Below are 8,854 nucleotides of genomic sequence, written 5' to 3' on the forward strand. Positions count from 1 at the left end.
TTTCCATTTTTTTGCTCAAAATGGGCGATAGAGGTCCATTTTGGGCGATAAATGGGCCATAGATGGGCGATGTGAAGTGGAAAGTCTAGCCCCATGGTGCACCATGGGCCTTGGATCTTGCGTAAGTTGTTTTCACACAATACAACCAACCACAACTTCATTTTCCCCATGCACACAACACACAAGTTGCTAATCCCAGTCAAACCAGATCACGGTATCTTCCTCTGTGTCCTTTCACTCCACCCCCACACTCCAAGCTTTGTGTTAGGCTGCACATGGTGCACCTCATTGACAGCCCATGTCATAGGTGATGCAGCATGCTCTGGCGGATTGCCTCTTTTATCTTCCATGTCCCACGTCCTCCTCTCCAGCCAGTCAGCCCCCTTACTGGTATGCATTAGAAAAATTGTAGATGATATATTAGTGCACCACAGGTGTTGCAGCCTCAGCCACACTATCAGGGGAGACCAGAGGCTTACTGAAAGGTTGAAACATGGTGGATCTTTCCTCCGCACTATCAAGCTCATGAGTCAGACTTTAGAAAACTGGGTTCAAGTTGACTGCCTACCATGCTACACTGCACATCACTGCTTCCCAAATACTATGCACTCATGAAATAGTGCCCATCCACCATTCTGTACAGTTTTAGCATTACATTATATGATGGTCATCTGTTGAACACTTTGCACTTAAAGATAAAAAGGGAACTATTACCTTTCATGTAATTTAGAAGAGAATCCGGACGTAACTAGGCAGTAAAAGAAAATCAGGATGCCTTTATTCAAATGTACAAGAAGCAAAATTCACCAGAGTTAGGAGGAAGTTACATGAATGCAGTTACTGATACGTGTTTAATTCACCCTTGGGAGCACTTTGCTGCTGCTGTTTCCATCATTCTGCTTCAGTGCATTCCAGAGACATTTTCAATAATTTTTCAAATTCTTGCTGAGGCATGGTGTGCAAGAGGACATCGACTCGTAAGACAAAGAAATGCAGTGCTATTTTCAGAGATACTTACAGACTCGGTTTTTGCAGCACACCACTTGCCGAGATGGAAGATAAGGACATAAAACATAAGGAGCAGGAGTAGGCCATTCGCACCCTCGAGCCTGCTGCACAGTTCAATAAGATCGCGGCTGATCTGATTTTGGGCTCCGCTCCACTTCCCTGCCCGCTCCCCATAACCCTTCACTCCCGTCTTGCTCAAAAGTCTGTCTATCTCCATCTTAAATGTATTCAGTGAATAGTCAAATTCCATCTGCAACAGGAGAGACGCCCTCTTCAGTTATTTCTCCTTGTTGGAGCACCAGAGATGCTCCAATGGACTGGGGAGTTTGGGGAGTGGTTGGGTACAGTAATGGGGACTGGGTATTGAGCATTCCTGTTTGCAAAATGGCCACCTGATAAGCTGTTCGTTTCGACAGCAATTTGCAACTGAAGTATTTAAATCAGATGGCTGGCATTTGGAATACAGGGTGCAAAGCTCTGGGGCATTTACAATCAAAGAATGAGCATACATAGAGCAGAAATAACAAAAACACTTAAATGTGAATGCACTTTTGGGAAAGGGAGCCCAACAGTTAAAATCCTGTCCCATACTCTTGCAAGAACCCCAACTGGAGGACTGTAAAGTAAAAACTCATGCGCCACTCAACAAAAATGTTGGTGTTACACATGTTTATGTGAAATTTTGACCTCCCCACTGTTGGCAAACAGGGAACATTGATGGATCTGACTCCACGTTTAACCTTTACATAAAACACACAAGCCTTAGAAAAACAATGGAGCGGCAGAAAATTCTCCACATTTCTGCGGTGGGCCCAAGTCATCTGTGTTTTATTAGGGAAAAACCTTGGGAGAAAGATAAACACACTGATACATGGCAATTAGTCAGAACATGTCACAGCAAGCAGCAATTTATTCATCTTTTGGACATGAGATAAAGGTTTTGGGCTGTCGCAAATGCCTCCAACAAAATGGATATGGAACAAATGTGATTATCACAAGAACATCTTGAATTGTACTATTGTCTGTCTTGTGGTAATCTCGGAATTTGGTTCAGAGCTCTGCAGAAATTAAGAGCAACATGCTGATTTAGGGACCCTGTTCGGGAATGACAGGATCCTTTGAGTGGCCTTTGTGTCTGTGGTTGCTGGGTCAATGTTGTTTAGGTTTCAACCCATTTTTCACGTTTCTTAATCTCTCGTCAGACTTCAGGGCTGACCTGTGGATTGATTGCTGGGACTTGCATGCTCAGTGCAAGGAGAGAGGGATTTTTTTTTTTTAATTGAGAAGCCAGGGTGAAGGGCCAGGCCAAAAGTGCAGGATAACATCAAGGCTGAAAGCAGATTAAGATAAGTCAGAAAATGAAGGACGCCCGAGAAAGCCTGCGTTGTGTAGGAGGAAAGGAGGACTGAGATAGGCGGCGAGGTTCACAGTGCTGAGATCTTGGGAAAGAACACATTCAAGTACGAGACTTGATTCCAACAGAGTGTGGGCGATGGAAAGAGCGAATAAGACAATGTTGTCGTATCTCGGAAAGTAACAGAGAGGAAGATTCAGAGAGCACTGACGACAGTTGTCTATCAATCAAATTAAGAGACAAGGTTGTGCGAGAGACAGTGAAGGCTGGAGGATAGAAATATTGCCAAAAAAATCTTTCAGTTTATGCTACCAGCTCCAACCACCTTTGCCTACCCCTCGCTCATAGAAAAATCACAATTTTTCAACATAGATCTTCCAACTATTCATTTTCACTAGAGCCCAATTATAATTTTACCCAATTCCTTTCCCCTTATATGACTAAATATAACTAGATTCCTGCTTTTTTTTTAAAATGTACTTGCATACAGTGAAATAAAGAGAAATCTGTGGTTGGGACAGTAATTCCCAGCAACACTCTCTATTGGTGATATCCCTAGCTATTGTTCCTTTCCACTTCACTCCCTTCTTCCTCCCAAAATGCAACTATCCATCTCACATGCCATTCCTCTGTAACTCAGCTGTTGGACTCCTTCCCTCCTCCATCTTGCCTTCCTCCTACCGTCCAACAAGGGTTTAAAATATATCAAGCTCATTTGTCCTCCAAAGCACTTAGCGTTCACATCCCACCCCAGAACCAAGAATTTCACAGGAGCTGCTTTTGGATAATGGAGCACAGATTATAATTGGGCAGCAAAATAGACAAAAGGAAATACATTTATATAGCGCCTTTCGCAACCTCAAGACGTCCCTCAGCACTTGACAGCTAATGAAGTGCTTTTTAAAGTGCAGTCTCTGTTGCAATGTAGGAAACGCGGTACACATCAAACTCCTACAAACAGCAATGTGATAATGATCTATTTTAGTGCTGTTGGTTGAGGGATAAATATTGGCCAGGACACAGGGGAGGACTCCTCTGCTCTTTGAAGTAGTGGGCTCTTTTACGTCCACCTGAGAGAGCAGACGGGGCCTCGGTTTAACATCTCATCCTAAAGACGGCACCTCCGGCAGTGCAGCACTGCACTGGAGTGTCAGCCTAGATTTTTGTGCTTCAGGCTCTGGAGTATGACTTGAACCCACAACCTTCTGACTCAGAGGTGAGAGTGCTGCCCACTGAGCGAGGGCTGACACTCAATGGTGCAGCATGGTTGGTATTTGAGTTCATTTCCTCAGCAAGACAGGCCTTGGACACAAGCAGACACTTCCTTTCAAGGTGGAATCTGAACCCAAGTCAACCAGGGCTGTTGCGCACCACTAGTAGCTGGATGCACGCAAATTGGCCAAACCCAAGGGTCGGACATCTCCCTACTCGACGATGGGTTGATCACTGCGGGACCTGACCAAAGGGAAAGCATTAATGGCAAGGTGTTTCGGCATCATTGAACCCGAAGATGCCTCGGAGCAAAATCACCGGCCTGCTGTTTTATCTAGGGAATGATAAAGAGGCAGAGCAATCATTCTGAACAATGGAATAGCAAGACTGCTGATATCATCCTTTACACCAAGAACACATGTTCTTTATGAGCGTGACCAGTTAGGCTAAACACTAAAAAGAACAGAGAGAGCTAAAAGCAAACTGCAAATCAACATTGCTTGATAAATTCAGAGTCGAATTTGGACTCGACATCCATTTTAGTTTTTAATTGCAGTTAACAGTTATAGAAATCTTTTGTGTCTACTCTCATGATCCAATCTGTGCCGTTTGCAGGGACAATGATTATAAAAAAGCAAACTGCTCCACATATTAATGCTGTTTTTTTTGCCTTATTGCCCTTACATTGCTGTGCACTTTCTAGTCTACAACTGTACCAATTTTCAGTCTTCAAATCCAGTGGTCTTGGTTAAGTCCAATTATTTTTACCTACTGGTTGACTTGCATCAATTACTGGAATGTTTTAAGTAATACCACTTTATTTTAAACGATGATTGAATATGTGACAGATTGACCCACCATTCCCCTGAATTGTTTGGTTTCTTTAAATGATGCAGAACACCCTGGATACTCTCTTCTCTTTCCTCCCCCTGGTCATAAACCCTTCATCCAAATATTCTCAAGTAAAACAGCAGGCCAGCACGGCAACCTGATGACTTGCCAAAACAAGCATCGTTGTCTCGGTGAAAGGGCTGAAAGCATCCTACAATACCCCGCCCGCCCCCTCCCCCTCCCCCGAAGGTGACAATTCTGCAGCCTTTTTAAAGTCCACGTTCTGCTGACTTGGTCAACCACACACTTGAACCAATCTACAGCAGTCCCCGAGCGAGTCCCTTGAGTAACTGAACTACACAATACAGTTTGAGGCTGGACAAGTACTTAGAAATAAAGACTTGGATTTATATAGCGCCTTTCATGACCACCAGACATCTCAAAGTGCTTTACAGCCAATGAAGTAATTTTGGAATGTAGTCACTGTTGTAATGTGGGAAACATGACAGCCAATTTGCGCACAGCAAGCTCCCACAAACAGCAATGTGATAATGACCAGATAATCTGTTTTTGGCCTCAGGCCACTGGGGATAACTCCCATGCTCTTCTTCAAAATAATGCCATGGGATCTTTTACGTCCACCTGAGAGGGCAGATGGGGCCTCGATTTAACGTCTCATCCAAAGATGAGAAGAAAGAATATTTCAGTTGGACTTTTATGCAAGATAAGCAAATGTATGACCCAACAGCAGTGGACGAAGCAACTTAACGGTGTACATCTTATCAATTGGTATTTGTACTGAACCATGGAGCATGGCATATGCTAAAGCATCAATGGTCTACTGAAGGACTAGCTCTCCTATGCTGATAATTTGCACAATGTCACTGTAAGAGAACATGCATTTAAATGTATGTTAACACTGCACTATTGCTTCATGCTCATTATTTCAATTCAACAGAAGATGGCTTCACCTGAATTGGGACTCTGCACCTTAATTTTCAATGGAAGTCATCCACAGCACTTGTCTGACCAATCTGAAGTATAGAGTTTAGAAGACCGAGAGGTGATCTTATTGAAACGTATAAGGTTCTAATGGGGCTCAACAGGGAAGATGCTGAGGGGATGTTTCCCCTCGTGGGGATGTTTCCTCTCGTGGGGGAAATCTGGAACTAGGAGGCATAGTTTCAGAATAAGGGGTCGCCCATTTAAAAACGGAAATGAGGAGGAATTTCTTCTCTCAGAGGGTCGTGAATCTTTGGAACTCTCTGCCCCAGAGAGCTGTGGAGGCTGGGTCATTGAATATATTTAAGGCAGAGATAGACAGATTTTTGAGCGATAAGGGAGTCAAGGGTTACGGGACTGGGCAGGGAAGTGTAGTTGAGGCCAGGATCAGATCAGCCATGAATGGCGGAGCAGGCTCGATGGGCCAAATGGCCTATTCCTGCTTCTATTTTTTATGTAGAACGAGGAAGATCTATTCAACCCACCATGCCAGCTCTGTTCTGTGGCCCGTGTTATGCATAAGTTGCTTGCTAAAGGGCTCTTCGATTAACACAATCAAGAAAGGGAACCTGAGCAATAACCAACAGGACTCCAGATTATTAACTCAACGTAACGACCCACACCACCCACTCCTGTCCACTTCATAATCGTCCCAATTTGAGTCTCAGACAAATGGCGTCATTCCCATCCACTCTATCAATCTTATAAGGCAGATGTGCACTTGCTCCCTTGGAGGTGACTGTCTCGGGTGTACATGTTCAGTTACAGGTTGCTGGAAAACCAAATATTCCACTAGAAAAAGTGTGTGCCGTTTCGCCAGATATTGATAGAGTGAAGTGGTCCACATTGAAGAGTTGCTGCAGCTGTTCAATAAATGCACTCTGCGTGCACAACCTATAAAAACAGCTTCGGTGAAACTGTTTACCAGAACTCTTCATCGGGCCAGCTAAAGGTTTACATCTGAATCACTAACTTGCCTTTCTCTTTTAGATCCTGCTGGGCACTTTCACCATCTCCTGTTTTGGTTTCAGATTTTTTTTTAAACCACTGAGCAACAGTGGGACTGTTGAGAGCTTCTGAGAGTTCTGGAGGATGCCATAATATGAGCAAGCCTCAAATAATTTGAGAGCATCAACAACTTGCATTTATATAGCGCCTTTACTGTAGTAAAACGCCCCAAGGCGCTTCACAGGAGTGTTACAAAAATTGAGACCGAACCAAAAAAGGGGACATTAGGACAGGTGACCAAAAGCTTGGTGAAAGTAATAGGTTTTGAAGGAGCATCTTAAATGAGAGGGATGGAGAGGGTTAGGAAGGGAATTCCAGAGTTCAAGGCTGGATGGCTGCAGGCAGAGATTGGTGTCTTGAATTAACTCATGTAATTCACCTTTTGTGAAGATTACATGGAGAGGTTAAATACTCACATCGGCTTTGTAAAGCCCACATTGCGTTAGAGCTTATCGCTATCTGAGAACATGAACCATGATAGTCCTCAGAAGACTGCAGTGATCATTAGGGCTGGAGGCAGTGAGGCTGAGGTGGTACTAGAGCAGTTATCCACAAGGTTTTCTGGCAGATCACGTCCTCGGCCCGGAACGGTCACATGGGAGCAGCGGTGCCGGACGCTTACACATCAGAGGAATTTTGCTTACATGGCAACGGGACTTTAAAGAATATTCAAAATCACAATTATTGCATAAAATCACTAAGTAAAATGAGTCAGAATTCCTGCTCAATTGAACATTTGGGGGAACTGATGATTCCAAAAAAGCACAGGCCGAGGGCAGAAAATTGGAACAGGATGGTGTGGCCATCTTGTCGCAACAGAATCCCTTCCTGGATAAGAGCCCCAAGTCAGCATTATACCAATTCACAAGGATGTGGCTGGAGGATCATTTTTAGCAAAAGTAAAACAATCAAAAGTATGTTCTTGGCAATTGATATGCATGCCTCAACACTGGAACTTTCCTGACAGACAGGCCTACATTTCTGGGGTAATAAACTAGTGGCATAGACCCAGGATTGGAATGCCATTCCAGATGTGGTTCCACATAGATGCAGAGTGATGAGTTAACAAGAATATTCTGTTAACAACTGAAGGTTAATAAGGGAATTGGTATGCCAGATGTTTAGTGTACTGTACACGCAAACTGAAGTAATTTTATACATCATTGCTCCCAATTATACATCTATGCAAAGATTGACTCATTTGATGAATTAAGTTGCAAGTATGAATTGTTCCAGTAAATTCAGTTGATGAATATGTCTCATGAAAATTCAGGTCGAATTTTAATTCACTTGAGAAACATTGTCAGGATCATGCCCTGGCTTAGGGTGAGCGGGGCATTTTAACAAGTGCTCCAGGCTGAAGGAGATTTCATGAAAGGACAAGATACTAGGAATTATTCAGCACCTTTTCTGGGAGGCAAAATAAGTATTTAGTTGGGGACTTTGAGGAAAAGGAAAGAAAAGGGATCATAAGGTGAAGCAATTGTAACAAATGACTTAAGAGCTGAAGCCAAACCAAGTCATAGTTGCATTATTTGTCAGCTGTGGCTCAGTGGGTAGCGACAGAAAGATGTGGGTTCAAGTCCCATTCGAGGACTTGAGCACAAAAAAAAAATCTAGGCTGACACTCCAGTGCGGTACTGAGCTGTTGTTTTTCAGATGAGACATTAAACGTCTTTGTTCTCTCAGTAAAAGATCCCATGGTACTATTTCGAAGAAGAGTAGGTGAGTTATCCCCGGTGTCCTGGTCAATATTTATCCCTCAATCAACATAACAAAAAATCAGATTATTTGGTCATCACGTTGCTGTTTGTGGGAGCTTGCTTGTGTGCAAATTGGCTGCCGCGTTTCCTACATTACAACAGTGATCACACTTCAAAAGTACTTTATTAGCTCTAAAGCGCTTTGAGACGTCCGGTGGTCATGAAAGACGCTATATAAATCCAAGTCTTTTTTATTTGAACCAATTTGAAAATAACACGATTTCAAACCCATAATAAAATGTAAATTAGAATGTGGTTTTGGAAATAGACATTTTACTTTGAACATGGCGATTGCTCAGACGAACCTTTAAGCACTTACCACTGCTGTTGGAAATGGAGATGCTCAGGTAACTCCAACTCGTTTCAAACATTTCATGAGAACTGTTGTTTAGTCCTGAAGAGAGATCAGTTTGCACCGCAAAGTACTGCACAGCTTTTCCCACACAATTAGAAAAGTAAAACCTTCCCATCAAATTTTAGCTCTCAAGAAAGTGCAGATTGAATTTCTTAGTGCAAAAAAAAAACTTCACTACTCAGATTGCTCCCTTTTGGTCAGTCTAAATACTATAGTTGCCTACTGCTGGCACTATGTCCAATTTTAGCTCGTAGCACAAGGGAAGCTTTTCTCCTCGATGGTTAGGCTTTGCATCAAGAAAAAGGCTCCAGGTGAGAGCTA

Source organism: Pristiophorus japonicus, chromosome 22, assembly GCF_044704955.1.
Source record: "Pristiophorus japonicus isolate sPriJap1 chromosome 22, sPriJap1.hap1, whole genome shotgun sequence".
Classification (NCBI taxonomy): domain Eukaryota; kingdom Metazoa; phylum Chordata; class Chondrichthyes; family Pristiophoridae; genus Pristiophorus; species Pristiophorus japonicus.